At 48.7% G+C, this 16,544-nt stretch overlaps 1 long non-coding RNA gene across 1 annotated transcript in view; it reads right to left on the minus strand.

Moving 5' to 3' along the window:
- Positions 1-4,611, minus strand: part of LOC139234676 (uncharacterized) — a 132,281-nt gene extending 127,670 nt beyond the window's left edge. Inside the window, exon 1 of the long non-coding RNA XR_011588323.1 lies at positions 4,515-4,611. This is a non-coding gene — a long non-coding RNA (uncharacterized lncRNA). The remainder of the gene's footprint in view (positions 1-4,514) is intronic.
- Between the last annotated feature and the right edge of the window lie 11,933 nt (positions 4,612-16,544).

Raw genomic sequence — 16,544 nt, forward strand, 5'->3', positions numbered from 1 at the left:
GGCCAGAGTGCAGGTGTTCCAATCTCTGCTATCCCATCTATCTTAAGATCTCATGCCAATCGAAAATTTTACATCAATCTCTTCCTCTTTCAAGACAGCATCATTGCTTCACACAGAACAAAATGAGGCCATTCGGCCTGTGCTGGCTCTTTGAAAGAGCTATAAAATTAGTCGCACTTCCCAACTCTTACATTACAACAGTGACTACACTCCAAAAGTACTTCATTGGCTGTTAAGCGCTTTGAGACGTTCGGTGGTCGTGAAAGGCTATATAAATGCAAGTTTTTCTTCTTTCATATTTTGCCCTTCAAGTATGTATCCAATACCCCTTTGAAAGTTACTATTGAATCTGCTGCCCTATCAGGCAACATGTTCCAAATCGCAGCAACTCACTGCGTAGAAAGACTTCCGCACATCTGGCTCAATTGCCAGGTGTTTAGGAAATCCATGGGACTGGGAACTGGAATAATTTAATTCCCTCTCAGCTCATTAAGTCGGAGCAGCCCTAATCACAAATCCTGGGGGGGGGGGGGGGGGGGAAATGCATCCACAGTTGGCATAAGCACAAGTGAAAACAGCCCTGGGCCTGAAGCAGGAGCTGGGTAACCGTGGCAGAGAACGGTACCAGACAACCGCTGTCGCTGTTCATCTGTGGCTCGTCTCGCCGCGGTGGCATTCTCCGATGAACAGCCGACGCCCCCACAACAAGAAAGTTTCCAGTTTGATTCCCAGTCCGCATTCTGGTTCGACAGCTCTGGTTGGGTACAATGCTGGAGGGGTCGTCACAAGACCTCCTGCCCACCGCCCCCGCGCCATTGGTCGCTGCGCCTCGGCCAATCGGAACGCGAGATTCTCCACTACCCGATTGGATGATTTTTGACTTAGAATCACAGAAACTTACAGAACAGAAGGAGGCCATTTCGGCCCATCGTGCCCGCCCCGGTCGACAAAGAGCTATCCAGCCTTATCCCACAGCCCTGTAGATTATGACACTTCAAGTGCACATCCAGGGACTTTTTAAATGTGGTGAGGGTTTCTGCCTCTACCACCCTTTCAGGAAGTGAGTTCCAGACCCCCACCACCCTCTGGGTGGTGAAGAAATTTCCCTTCAAATCCCCTCTAAACATCCTACCAATTACTTTAAATCTATGCCCCCTGTTCGTTGACCCCTCTGCTAAGGGAAATAGGTCCTTCCTATCCACTCTATCCAGGCCCCTCATAATTTTACACACCTCAATCAGGTCACCCCTCAGCCTCCTCTGTTCCAAAGAAAACAACCCCAGCCTATCCAATCTTTCCTCATAGCTAAAATACTCCAGTCCAGGAAACATCCTTATAAATCTCCACTGTACCCTCACTAGTGCAATCACATCTTTCCTGTAACATGGTGACCAGAACTGCACGCAGTACTCTAGACAATCAAACAGCCTTTTCTCCCGTCCAGGATCATCTTTTACCACGAATGAGCAAAGTGTTTTAAAAGCACAATAATTTTTTTAATGCACCCTGTGATTTTTCTCCTGGGTTTGCTCACAGCAGTGTCCTCGAGTTTAGTCTTTTAATTCCTGGAGACTCCAGGGCAATCCTGGAGGATTGGCAACCACTGCTCCCTCCAAATTTTCTTTTGTGCGCTGCACCTTTAAATTTGCCGTGCGGCTGCGCGATACCGTGGAGGGAACAGCTCATGAGGGGCCTGCAAGGAGATTCGATCGAGGTGTTCAAAATCAGGAGGGGCCTGGACAGAGCAGAGAGAGAGAAACTGTTCCCATTGGCGGAAGGGTCGAGAACCAGAGGGAGCAGGTTTAAGGCGATTGGCAAAAGAACCCAAGGCGACAAGAGGGAAAACTTTCTTACGCAGCGAGTGGTTGGGATCTGGAATGTGCTGGCAGAGAGGGTGGTGGAGGCAGACTCAATTGTGGCTGTCAAAAGGGAATGGATAAGTACCTGAAGGATAAAAATTTGCGGGGTTACAGGGAAAGGGCGGGGGAATGGGACTGGCTGAGTTGCTCTTGCAGAGAGCCAGCATGGGCTCGACGGGTCAAATGGCCTCCTTTAACGCTGTCACCGTTCTATGATTCTACCTTCCCGCTTTCTACGCGGAGGGAACATTATTGGCAACCCCGGTCTGCGGTGAACTCATTATGGGTGGGTTGCGTCGATATTGGCCTCCTGCACCTGAACTGCAAGCTCGGGTCCAACAGGGACAGGCCTGGGCTCAGCCGCAACAACCTTCTGCACCGTGGCCAGGCTCCTGCACACCAATAACAGACGCTTGACATACACAACAGTAACCTCTGCACTGGACCTCCTCAGTAAAGGGCAAACTCTTTCCGGTAAAGGGTGGGGTGGGGGAGGAGAGAAAAGGCGAAAAATCACCAGATCAAATCAGTCAAAAGAGAATAAAAAGAAAACACTGTCATTTGTTCTCTTCCACCTGAAACCTGTTCAAACACAAAGGTCGAGAGGGGTCAGAGAATGATGGATCTGTGCTTTCAGGACATGTATTTCCAGCAATCTGCTGCAAGGCATCCAACTCCAGCAATAACCTTCAACACCAAATGTAACATGCTTATAGTCAGTGTCAGCCGTGACTCAGTGGGCAGCACCCTCGCCTCTGAGTCAGAAGGTTGTGGGTTCAAATCCCACTCCAGGGACTTGAGCACGTTAATCCAGGCCGACACTCCCGGTGCAGTGCTGAGGGAGCGCCGCACTGTCAGAGGTGTCAACTTTCGGATGAGACGTTAAACCGAGGCCCTGTTTGCTCTCTCAGGTGGACGTAAAAGATCCTATGGTGCTATGTATTAGAAGAGCAGGGGAGTTATCCCCGGTGTCCTGGGGCCAATCCTTCAGTCAACGTAACCAAAAAAAAACAAATTATCTGGGTCATTATCACGTCGTTGTTTGTGGGAGCTTGCTGTGCGCAGTAAATTGGCTGTTGCGTTTCCCACATTTCAACAGTGACTACGCTCCAAAAGTACTTCAATAGCTGTAAAACGCTTTGAGACGTCCAGTGGTTGTGAAAGACGCTATATAAATGCAAGTCTTTCTTTCGTTATATTCCCATTGCGTTCAAAAGGACTTGTGGTGTGAGTTGGTGCCGGCTCCCACACAGTAAACGTGGCCACGGTACAGTCAATAGAGGGCAGCCGCTGGGAAGATCCGGCTTTCATTGGGTCCATTTGGCCCCCGCAAATTTGTCGACAGCGTGGCTCAGCGCCCGCGCGTTTGGAACGCCGCTGGTATCTACCCCGCATCCAGCTCCACACGCCAGTCGTAGAAATATTCGGGGCTACCTTTGGGAAAGTTGCTTACTGAATCATCGAATGGTACAGCACAGGGTTTCTTGTGGCTTAAAATCGCTCGACAGGCATGGGCCATCACCCCACTCAATAGAAATACAGACAGACCTTGTGATTAAAGAACTTCCATTTATATACTTTTGCTATGGATTTATTTTGAAGGCCACAGCTCAAAAGGCAAGTGGAAGTGTTTGAACACACACTGATACCAGCAACTTTACTAAAAAGGGGAGGAAGCTGGTGTAGAATCGTACAGCACAGAAGGTGAAAACCCCAGTGGATATATTAGTGACTCTCTTATTTTTATGACCTCTAGCTTTGGTCTCTCGAATAATACACGGACCTGGGGAATAACTGTGGCTGAAGACAAAGTGTTCTCTCGGCTAACGTCTCGGGACTAACATTCACAAAAATCTTGACAGGTGCTCTGGGAAAAAGACGGCTTTTTTTCCCTCTCAGTCTCTCCCTTTTTGTGTGTGTGTTGAAAGGACTGCACTGAGACAAGTGGTTGCGTATCAAGCGTGCTTGAAGAGGCTCAACTCCTGCTCACCCCCAGGGTTTCACAATGCAGAGCTGAACCCACTCGAGCTCTTAATAATGATTTACAAGCACCCAAACGTCACTTGAAAAAGACAAAGTCAGCGTTTGCTACTTGCAAACAGAGGGGGCCGGGGTGTGTGTGTGTGTGTGTGTGGGGGGGGGGGGGGGGGAGGAATAGGACTCTTTGCAAATGCACAATTTGAGGATTGCCTCAAAGTTGCCACATTTTCATTGGCAGTGTCTTCCTATTTGTAAAACAAGTGGTCGTACGGTTTCCCCGAGCAAAGTGCTGAATATTCACATCAAGTCAATATTCTTCTCCGCAGGTGGGCAAAAGGGCAGCAATTTTAAGCTGCCGGGTCACAAAAAGAATTAATGAGCATTTGCACGATGCTGTAAATCCGCGAAAGAGACAGCATGAAACTCTGACAATGGGACTTCCACATACCGTGTTTCCCTGGATCTTTCATTTCCCTGCAGCTGTGAAACGCTCAAACTAACCCAACAGATTCAGATTCACAAGGTACAAGATTAATCGTGTGCACGTCTGGCCGTTTTGCCTCTCAGACTAAAACGCTGTAAATGCACAGGGGGAAGGCAATACGAGTTTAATAATCCAAAGTGTCTGCAGAACAGGGGCGCAAAAAAAAAGATCAATTTTGATTCTGCACTCACCAACAGCAGCACGCTTGGAACACAAGGCAATTTTCCTTTCAGTGGGACCTGTCACAAGCCCAGGCCGAGGTTAAATCCGCACAGAGAGTGCTTAAAAAGGTGGAAAAAAAGTTAGCCTTGGAAAAGATTGTGGTGGAGGAACACATTCAGCCTCCCTTCAAATGACACTGAGGAGTGAAAGCTTCAGTGTCATGCCTCCAACAGGATTTTTAAAAAAAATATAAATCCTTTTGTGATACAGGGGGCAAGGGAAACCATTTCAGACTTCCACTGACTGCCAGAAAGTTGACTGGCTGCACAGAAAGCAAAGTCCCTCCAGTGACGTCTCAGAGCAAGACACCCCAATCCAATCCAATCCGGTGAAAGCAGGGTCATTCAGACAATGCAAATGATTCACACTCTTGAGCAGAACCGCCATTCATGCCCCAGCAGTCACAGGCCTGCCAATGTGAAACTCAAGGCTAGAGATGACGTTTATTCACGATGGTTAATAGCTTTTTTTTTTAAAAAAAACTCTTTCAAGTTTCCTGTAACATTTTCGGAAAGTCTGCTTCAGCAGCCCCGCTGCTTCATGCAGTCACCGGTTGTACTAAAGTTGGTTGCAACAATCCCGGTCTTGCCGATGAAAGCGCCCATTTGTTTTCACGTGACAAAATCTCAAAAAACGCACCGCACTTGCGCGATTTGCTGACTGTGCAGTGCAACGGCAGGTCTGCAGACTCAGGAGCTCAAACCTTTCGGGCAAAAGGTCACAACTTTTGAATGAAAAGGCACTTTTCTCCTCCGTTTCCTGTCTAGCCGCTGTTTCGATGGCTCACACAGCTCGAGAGAGAGAGAGAGAGAGAGACCTAGCAAGTGCTTCTCATTTCAAGTCTCGTTCACCTCTCCCTTGATGGCTCAGTGAGTTAATCCAGTGAGTAGCGGAGCCTTTCGGGTTAGATGGGCGCAGTAATGTATTTGCTTCATGGGTTCTTTGCTTAAGAATTCATAGCAACACATTGCTGTTAAGAACTAGTTGGTTTATTTGCAAAAGGTTCAATCATCACACTGCACATTACCAGTTCATCCATCAGGCTCACAACCACCTGCCTCATCGTGGATCCCCCGAACCCAACTGGCTGGGGTTTTATGGAGTCTTGCGAACATCACGTGACTGGCTAAGCCACTCCCACTCAACAGCTCTACAACTATTTTAGTTGAAACCATAAATCAAGTGCCCCCTTATTAAAGGGGGGCACAAAAATCGACAAATAAACAAATTAACTTTTTACCGTAAACTTAAATCAATTTGGTTGCCGGGGGTGATGATGCACTCCAGTCCCTTCAGTGGCCACCTCTCGCGGAAGGCCGTGAGTGTACCAGTGGACACCACGTGCTCCATCTCCAGGGACATCCTGGCTCGAATGTAACCGTGGAAGAGAGGCAGGCAGTCGGCCTGAACGACCCACCAGACCATCCGCTGCCTGGACCGTTTAATGGCCACCTTGGCCAGGCCCAGGAGCAGTCCTACGAGGAGTCTGACCTGCCCGCTACCACAGCTCTACAAACCTGTGCATACATTACAAAAAGGGGGGGGGGTGGGGAGGGGAGGAAATGAATGAAAGCATCCACCAATAAGCAAGGAAGGGCTGAGTGGCCCACTCCTGTTCCGAAACAACGTTGGGAGAGTGTTCCACATGAGTTCCTCAAAGGTCAGGATCGGACTCCGCTGTGACACCGCCTGCAGTTGAATAGCTCATGTGTGACGAATGGCTGCGCTCACCAGAAGGCCTTTTTTAAGTGTGCCCAACTAGGATCCAGCCTTCACAGAAAAGAGAAAAGAAAATTGGTAAGGAAAACAAACCTTGCATTTCCTGAGAGTGTGTTCCACACAGCATATGCCGTGATAATACGTCTTTTGAAGAATGGAGATCAAAAACTGAGCAGTGCGCACCCCATGTGGTCTCAACCAGACCATACACAATGCTAAAATCACCTGTTTCAATTTACACACTATGCCCGTTTCTGTATAATGTCTCATTCTGTTTTCTTTCTTCACAACTTGGGAGGTGTTAGTGAACCTATCCACCAATACTTTCTCCTGCTGTGAAATCTTTAATATATCACCCCCCGCCGTCGAGTTCACGTTCCGCATTAACCATTTATTCTGCCAATGCTCACTTCTCTGCATCTGTCACTCAACCATGGCTCATTGGACAGCACTCTCGATCCGAATCAGAAGGTTGTGGGTTCAAGTCCCACTCCAGTGCAGTGCTGAGGGAGTGCCGCACTATCGGAGGTGCCGCCTTTCGGATGGGACATTAAACTGAGGCCCCGTCTGCTCTCTCAGGTGGATGTAAAAGATCCCATGGCACTATTGTTAAGAGCAGCAGGAGAGTTATCCCCCGGTGTCCTGGCTAATATTTATCCCTCAATCAATATGATCACATTGTTGTTTGTGGGAGCTTGCTGTGTAAAAATTGGCTGCTGCGTTTCCTACGCTACAACAGTGACTACATTTCAAAATTGCTTTATTGGCAGTAAAGGTTTGGGACGCCCGGTGGTCGTGAAAGGCGCTATATAAATGTAAGTCTTTCTAGTGTCAGCTCAAAAAAGAGTATTTATTCACATGGTTGGTAAGACACAAACCCCTCAACATTGTGGCTTGCATTTACAGGTCGGACCTCTGCATTCCGGCACCCTCGGGACCTGACCAGTGCCGAACCAGAGAATTTTCCAAACCACGGGAGGTCAGTATATGACTGTACCGATACACCCTACATAAGCATTACGCCTAGCCTAGGCTTACCATACCTGTAGAGTGCTGCTCACCGCTCTCCTGGGCTATCTTTATCATTCTTGGATTTGTATCTGTCCGCTTGTGTTTTGCTCTTTGGGCACTTTTCTTTGTAAAAGTGACTGCTGATAATAGCAGAGAAACTGTCTGTTAAAGAGGCCATGATCGCTGAAACCGCTCGGGATGGAGTTTGCCCATCTACAGGCGTGGGAGACAATGGCCGAAAGCGGCAGTTCCGCAAATTGATGCCGAACCACGGATGTTTCCGGACCAAAGTCCCGGACTAGAGAGGTTCAACCTGTAGTCCCAAAAATCCAATATTCCCTATTTATGCAAGGACTACCGACAGTCATGGGCAGTGTTTGCTCTCTGGCCGACACTCCAGTCACCTGGTAGGAAGAGCGTATCCAATTGTAAGGCTGGCGATACATAGCATAAACCCATATTCTCATGCAGGTAGAACGCACACACCCCAATTCCTGCCCACAAACCTCAAAGGGCAGTGCTCATTAGTTGTGGGCACAGGAGTGGGATCGATATCAAGGGAATCGGGGAACTATGGGGATCGACGGGGACCATGGAGATCGGGGGGACCATGGGGATCGGGGGACTATGGGGATATGAGGATTGGGATGGGGTTAAGGTGGAGTTGAGGTAGATGATCAGCCATGATCTTATTGAAATGGCGAAGCAGGCTCGAGGGGCCTTGTGGCCGACTCCTGCTCCTAATTCTTACTCTGTGGGGAAGAACTTGGTTCATACGGCCACACCAGAACAGAAAGGCAGCAGAGACGGGTGGGGGAGACAAAAACCTGCATCCCTTCACTCAATTGTACTGCCTTGTTGTGGCGTCTGATTCCCACCGCCTTCGCGCTCGCTCCCAAATTGGCCGGCCCGGGGAGGGATACACGTCCTCATTTGTTGCCGATCAGGCGGAAATTGCACACCCATTTGGCTGAAACGTTGGCCTTCGAGAAACCTTGCTTGAAAAGAAACAAGAAAACTCGGATCACTCATCTAAATCGGCATCATTATCTTTGCGAGCTTAATATTCATGCGCGCACTTCTCATCCAATTGCTTGACATCACGAAGTCAATTGCACCCACATGACACCATGCCTCAAGCATAGCTTAGTGAATCATCACAAGGGTTTATTCTATTTCGAGAAGCAGCAAAACATGAGCCTCCACATGCAACAATCTTTCGTCAGCCAACCTGATTATTTCCACCAAACCCAGCAATCCGTGCAGTGTGTTCCCGAGTCTAAATCAGAGGCACAATTTTCAGGCAATTTGTCAAAGTGAGCAACAGCATAATTACCATGATCTAATTGGCATCGTGTTTTGCGGTACAGGAAGAGGCAATTCGGCTCAACCGGTCCATGCCGGTGATTATGCTCCACGCGAGGCTTCTCCCACCAACGCCCCTGCCAAACTGTGCGGCCGAGCAGGTGTCTGTCAGGTCCTGCGCAGGCCGCTTAACCGGCATTGCATTGTAAAAAAAACGCACATGCGCAAATTTTGAACGGGCCATGCAGCAATTTAAAGGGACCACGCGCGCAAAAAAATAATGAGAGAACACATCGCCTCTCACTCTATCTTTCTATTCCTTTCTCCCTCAGGTACGTAACTAGCTTTCCCTTATAAATGCATCCAATAGAAAATTAACATCGCTCACTTCAGCCACTGTCCATTTTTAAGTACAAACGAGTTGAAATTAGCTTCTTCAAAATATAACCACTTCACAATTCTTGACATGATTGTATGTCATTTTTCCATCAACTGTTTTACTGGAGGCAATAACAGAAGTCTCGTCCTGTCAATTCAGTCACCCAATCCGAATTACTGGCTAACTCAAATTTGTTTTTAGCACTGAAAACAACGAGACAGAAAGAAACAAACAGACAGACAGACTTGCATTTATATAGCACCTTTCATGACCACCGGGTGCCCCAAAGCACCTTTTGGCAACAAATTACTTTTTGAAGTGTCATCATGTGGGAAACACGGCTGCCAATTAGCGCACAAGCAAGCTCCCACAAACAGCGCTGTGATAATGACCAGATAATCAGTTTATAGTGATGTTGGCTGAGTGATAAATATTGGTCCAGGACACCGGGGATAACTCCCCTGCTCTTCTTTGAAATAGTGCCACGGGATCTTTTACGTCCACCTGAGAGGGCAGACGGGGCCTCGGTTTAATGTCTCATCCGAAAGACGACACCTCCGACAGTGCAGCACTCCCTCAGCACTGCACTGGGAGTGTCAGCCTAGATTTTTGTGCTCAAGTCTCTGGAGTGGGACTTGAACCCACAACTTTCTGACTCAGAGGCGAGAGCGCTGCCCACTGAGCCACAGCTGACACTGTGACTCCTTGTGGCCGGGGGGGGGGGGGAAAGATGGACCAACCAATCACTGCACCAGGGAAGAGGGAACTCCGCTCGAGCTCCAACATACTGCAGCGGTGAACTGCCTGCAATGTTAACCACTCCGAGTTGTCGCCGCCGCTTGTGTCCAGAGATATACAAAGCAGGGGACAAAACAGACTCACCATAACGCGAGTCAGCCAGAAAGTGCTCGCTTCAGCAAGAGTGCTATTGATCCTTTCTAAAAGCGCTGCATAGACAGAGAGCGCAGAGAGAAATCGATGAATTAGTCCGTTTGAATCACACTGCCCTCTGTGGAGTAATCGTCCATGTATTATGTATCACATGTTCCAGTTAACGAGACACTGAAGTACTTTTTGTTCCTGCCTTTCAGATGGTAGACGTTTGAAATTGTCCATTTACAGATATGCCGCGTCTCTCAAAGCTGTCGATCCTCGCCTTGTTCTCCCGCTCCCAATGGAATGGTGCGCCTTCATTGATTCCCACTATGCCCCAGTTGGAAAAGAAAAAAGTTCATTGTGCTTCGGTACAAACGATGGCATTACGGCTGTAAACAACCCACCGTGCCGCTTGACAGCAGAGACAATTCAGTTATGCAGCGTCCTAACCCACACCGAGTCCCACTCACCATCACCCCTGTGCTCACTGCCCCGTGTCCTAACTCGCACCGAGTCCCGCTCACCCATCACCCCTGTGCTCACTGCCCCGTGTCCTAACTCGCACCGAGTCCCGCTCACCCATCACCCCCTGTGCTCACTGCCCGTGTCCTAACTCGCACCGAGTCCCGCTCACCCATCACCCCTGTGCTCACTGCCCGTGTCCTAACTCGCACCGAGTCCCGCTCACCCATCACCCCTGTGCTCACTGCCCGTGTCCTAACTCGCACCGAGTCCCGCTCACCCATCACCCCTGTGCTCACTGCCCGTGTCCTAACTCGCACCGAGTCCCGCTCACCCATCACTCCTGTGCTCGCTGACCTACATTGGCTTCCGGTTAAGCAACGCCTTGATTTCAAAATTCACATCCGTGTTTACAAATGCCTCCATGGCCTCGCCCCGCCCTATCTCTTCCAACCCCACAACCCCCCCGAGATGTCTACGCTCCTCTAATTCTGCCCTCTTGAGCATCTCTGATTATAATCGCTCAACCATTCGTGGCTGTGCCTTCTGTCCTTCTCTAAACCTCTTGGCCTCTCTCTCCTCCTTTAAGAGTCTCCTTAAAATCCATCTCTTTTCACCTGCCCTAATTTCTTCTCATCTGGCTCGGTGTCAAATTTTTTGTTTTATAGTACTGTGAAGCGCCTTGCGACGTTTTACTGCATTAAAGGCGCTATATAAATATAAGTTATCGTTGTTGACTCTATAATGTCCCTCCTCCCTGGTAGACTGTGTGTCCTGTGATGGCATTTCATTCCCTGGTGTCACCATCCCTGCCTCAGTGCATCTGCTCCAGAAACCCTTACCCCTGCTTTTGTTAACTCCAGACTTGACTATTCCAATGCTCTCCTGGCTGACCTCCCATCTTGCCCCCTCTGTAAACTTGAGCTGATCCAAAATTCTGCTGCCCCGTGTCCGAAAAACACATCAAGTCCCGCTCACCCATCAACGCTTAGCTCGGCGACCTACATTGGCTCCCGGTTCAGCAAAGCCTCGAATTTAACATTTTCCTCCTCGAGACCGTGCAAACCTTCTGACTGGGAGACGAGAGTGCGACCAACTGAGCCAAGGCTGACACCTGTAGACCGATATCAGCAAACTCCCCCACCCCCACAACTCATTTTCCAAAGTCAACTGAATCAAGGACAAAGAGTCATGAGAGGACGCCAAGGGAGGCAATGAAGTCCCTTGAGGGGGCTTACCCAATAACTCACAAGTGATGAGACAGAAGTGAATTATTGCCGGCTACATTCATGGGAGATAGATCATAGCCTACAGCTTTGCACCGTACCTGCTATTAATAGCACAGATTAGGCGACAATTAGTAAATCATTAAAATGATGAATGTCGGCTCACACTCCAGTGCTGCACCGGGGACTGTCACATTGGCAGAGACGTCGTCCTTTGGACCAGACGTCCTGTCTGCCTGTTACGCCAGTCCAGCTGAGCATTCAAGAACCCACGGTATAACCGACAACAACAACAACAAATTGGATTTATATAGCGTCATTAACGTAGTGAAACATCCCAAGGCGCTTCACAGGAGTATTAGGAGATTAAAAATTTGACACCGAGCCGCATAAGTAGAAATTAGGGCAGGTCAAAGGGGTAGGTTTTAAGGAGCGTCTTGGAGGAGGAAAGAGAGGCAGAGAGGTTTAGGCAGGGAGTTCCAGAGCTTGGGGCCTAGGCATCAGAAGGCACAGCCACCGATGGTTGAGCGATTATCAATCAGGGATGCCCGAGAGGGCAGAATTAGAGGAGCGCAGACATCTCTGGGGGTTATGGGGCTAGAGGAGATTACAGAGATAGAGAGGGACGAGGCCATGGAGGGATTTGAAAACAAGGATGAGAATTTTGAAATTGAGGCGTTGCTTAACCGGGAGCACAGGGGGTGATGGGTGGGCGGGACTCGGTGCGAGTAAGGACACGGACAGCCGAGTTTTGGATCACCTCTAGTTTACGTAGAGTAGAATGTGGGAGGCCAGCCAGGAATAGTCAAGTCTGGAGGTAACAAAGGCATGGATGAGGGCTTCAGCAGCGGATGAGCCTGAGGCAAGAACACGCAATCGAAGAACAGGGTGTTCTCCCGGTGTCCTGGTCAACATTCCTCCCTCGCCCACCAAAACAAAAGATTGGCCGGGCACTCGTCCCGCCACAGTTTGTGGGATCCTGCTGTGCGCACAACAGCTGCCACGCTTGGCATCTTTAGCTGGCGCGTTTAAATAGTTGCCCCGTGAAGCGTTTCCAGATGGCTCCGCGATGGGTCGCTTGGCAAGTGTGAGACGGTGTTTTTCTTCATTAACAGTAATTTTTAATATCAAATTGATGTCTGGATTGCCAAGCAGTGCCATCTATTGTGGCGATCCTTCATTCTCACGGCAACGGGCCCTACATACAAAACATACAAAAATTCTTACAGGGCTAGATACAGGGAGGCTGTTTCCCTTGGCTGGGGCGTCTAGAATCAGGGGTCACAATTTCGGAATAAGGGGTCAGCCATTTAGGACTGAGATGAGCCGAAACATTCACTCAGAGGGTGGTGAATCTTTGGAATTCTCTATCCCAGAGGGCTGTGGCGGCTCAGTCTTTGAGTACAGTCAAGACAGAGATCGATAGATTTTTGCATATTAAGGGAATCGAGGGATATGAAGATAGTGCAGGAAAGTGGAGTTGAGGTTGAAGATCAGCCGTGATCTTATTGAATGGCGGAGCAGGCTCGAGGGGCCGAATGGCCGACTCCTGCTCTATATCTTATGTTGTCAGATTGTGACGTCTCCATCAAACAATGAAAAATACTTTGTTGGAACGATGTTACAAGTGGTACAAGCTGCATTCGACACAGTCTGTAATTAACTGTAAGCAACTAAAGTCTGACAGCAGCCCAATTAATCCACCACAGATTAATCATACTGTAATTTCTAATCTAGAACTCAACAAGGGAATCCAAGAACATTCAAGGTGACAAACGGACAGTCGTTGCAAGCATATATCGGTGATGTACTTGGCCTCCCCTGAAAGTGCGGACTCCTTTGGGCCAAAAGTTCACTCTCAAGAACATAAGAAATAAGAGTAGAAGTATGCCATTTTCAAGCCTGCTCCACCATTTAATAAGATCATGGCTAATCTTCTACCTCGACTCCACTTTCCTGTACTATCCCCATATCCTTTGGTTGTCTTAGTATCCAAAAATCCATTGATCTCAGCCTTGACTATACTCAACGACTGAAACTCCACAGCCCTCTGGGGCAGAGAATTCCAAATATTTGCAATTCTTTGAGTGAAGAAGTTTCTCCTTCTTTCAGTACTAAATGGCTGACCCTCTATTCCGAGAGTGTGACCCCTGGTTCTAGTCTCCCCAGCCAGGGGAAACATTCTCCATCCCAGGAATCAGTCTGGTGAACCTTTGCTGCACTTCCTCTAAAGCAAGAATATCCTTCTTTAGTGCACAGAACTCCAGGTGTGGTCCCTGGGAGGACAGATGCACCAACGTTAGTGTCCTCGACCAGGCCAACATCCCCAGTATCGAAGCACTGACCACACTTGATCAGCTCCGCTGGGCAGGCCACATTGTCCGCATGCCAGACACGAGACTCCCAAAGCAAGCGCTCGACTCGGAACTCCTTCCCGGCAAACGAGCCCCAGGTGGGCAGAGGAAATGTTACAAGGACACCCTCAAAGCCTCCCTGATAAAGTGCTACATCCTCACCGACACCTGGGAGTCCCTGGCCAAAGACCACCCGAAGTGGAGGAAGTGCATCCGGGAGGGCGCTGTGCACCTCGTGTCTCGTCGCCGAGAGCGTGCAGAAACCAAGCGCAGGCAGCGGAAGGAGCGTGCGGCAAACCAGACTCCCCACCCACCCTTTCCCTCAACGACTATCTGTCCCACCTGTGACAGAGACTGTGGTTCTCATATTGGATTGTTCAGCCGCCTAAAGACTCACTTTAAGAGTGGAAGCAAGTCTTCCTCGATTCCGAGGCACTGCCTATGATAATGATATCATTGTAATAAAACTTCTTTCGGATGAGACGTTAAACCGAGGTCCTGCCTGCCCTGTCAGGTGGATGTAAAAGATCCACTGGCACTATTTCGAAGAAGAGCAGGGGAGTTCTCCCCGGTGTCCGGGACCAATATTTATCCCTCAATCAACATAACAAAATCGGATTATCTGGTCATTATCACATTGCTGTTTGTGGGAGCTTGCTGTGTGCAAATTGACTGCCGCGTTTTCCACATTACAAGAGTGACCGCACTCCGAAAGTGTTTCATTGCAAGCGCTTTGGGGCATCCGGTTGTCGTGAAAGGCGCTATATAAATGCCAGTCTTTTGTTCTTTCTTTGCCCTTATACTCCCAATTCTTTTGTAATAAAGGCCAACATACCATTTGCAAGACCAGACAGTCAGCATCACCAAGCTATGTGGGCACAGGGGGCATCACCGTCGCGCCCAATCTTGTCCTGACCGAACATCCAGCAATGTGCAGCCTCAGGTAACATTCACAGATATCAGGAGACGGAGCCCGAGCTGATTTCCCCTGCCCATCCCTCCTCCCCTTCCTGGCCCAGTCACACCGAGGCTGAATACAGTACTCTCACCGCCATTCCTGTTCTCCTCAGCTAACACCGGGGTCTTTCTGGGTCTGAAGCAGCAAATAACCTGGTGAACACATGATCCAAATTGCCAGAGGAACCAATTTAATTCCAACATTTTCTAAATGCTTGCACATAAACTGCAAAAGGTGACGCTATTTCGAAGAAGAGCAGGGGAATTATACCCGGTGTCCTGGGGCCAATACCTATCCCTCAACCAACATCACAAACACATATTATCTTGTCATTTTCGCATTGCTGTTTGTGGGAGCTTGCTGTGCGCAAATTTGTCTGCCGCATTTCCCACATTACAAAACTTCAAAATACTTCATTGGCTGTAAAGCGTTTTGCGACGTCCTGAGGTTGTGAAAGGCGTTATATAAATGTACGTCTTTGTTTTTTTTCCACAACATAACCAACAGGAATGCCCACTTTCTACCGACTCGAAGGTGTTTGAAGTTGTTTAATAACAGCGACTGTTCAGGGATATACTTGCTGTCGCTCCACTGATCTCCAGAGCATCACCATTGTACACAGCCTCATTATTAAAAGCAATCATTGCTTTAACTGTTGATTACTTACACCCATTCAGTGATTAGCCCACTGTGGGGGCTATTTCCCGATTGGCTCTCGTGATAAGCAGCGATTTCTAATCTTTTGTCAATCTATTTAACTGAATATCGGCCTGACCTGGAGTCCAACAAATATTTGCTGTGTTTGGCTGTCCCTGAAGTCCATGAAAAGCTTGTGATGCCTTGAACATGAGCTGCATCCTGAGTCACGCCACAGAAGTGCATTTTTAAGAACATAGGAAATAGGAGCAGGAGTCGGCCATTCAGCCCCTCGAGCCTGCTCCGCCATTCAATAAGATCATGGCTAATCATCAATCTCAACTCCACTTTCCCCGCACTGTCCCCATATCCCTTGATGCCCCTAGACTCCAAAAATCTATCGGTCTCAGCCTTGAATATACTCAACGACTCAGCATCCACAGCCCTCTGGAGCAGAGAATTCCAAAGATTCACAACCCTCTGAGTGAGGAAATTCCTCTTTATCTCAGTCCTAAATGGCCGACCCCTGATCCTGAGACTGTGCCCTCTGGTTCTAGACTCTCCAGCCAGAGGAAACATCCTCTCAGCATCTACCCTGTCAATCCCCTTCAGAATCCTGTATGTTTCAATGGGATCACACCTCATTCTTCTAAATCCCAGAGAATATATGCCCAATCGACTCAATCTCTCCTCATAAGACAACCTGCTCATCCCAGGAATCAATCCAGTGAACCTTCGTTGCACCGCCTCCAAGGCAAGTATATCCTTCCTTAGAGAGAGTGCAGCGAAGGTTCACCAGACTGATTCCCGGGATGACACGACTGTCGTATGAGGAGAGATTGGGTCGACTAGGCCTGTATTCACTAGAGTTTAGCAGAATGAGAGGTGATCTCATTGAAACGTATAAAATTATGACTGGGTTGGATAGACTGCATGTGGGGAGGATGTTTCCCCTGGCTGGGAAGTCTAGAACAAGGGGTCACAGTCTCAGGATACGGGGTAGGAAATTTAGGACCGGGATGAGGAGAAATTTCTTCACTGAGGGTGGTGAACCTGTGGAATTCTCTACCACA

This window comes from Pristiophorus japonicus, chromosome 22, assembly GCF_044704955.1.
Source record: "Pristiophorus japonicus isolate sPriJap1 chromosome 22, sPriJap1.hap1, whole genome shotgun sequence".
Lineage (NCBI taxonomy): Eukaryota > Metazoa > Chordata > Chondrichthyes > Pristiophoridae > Pristiophorus > Pristiophorus japonicus.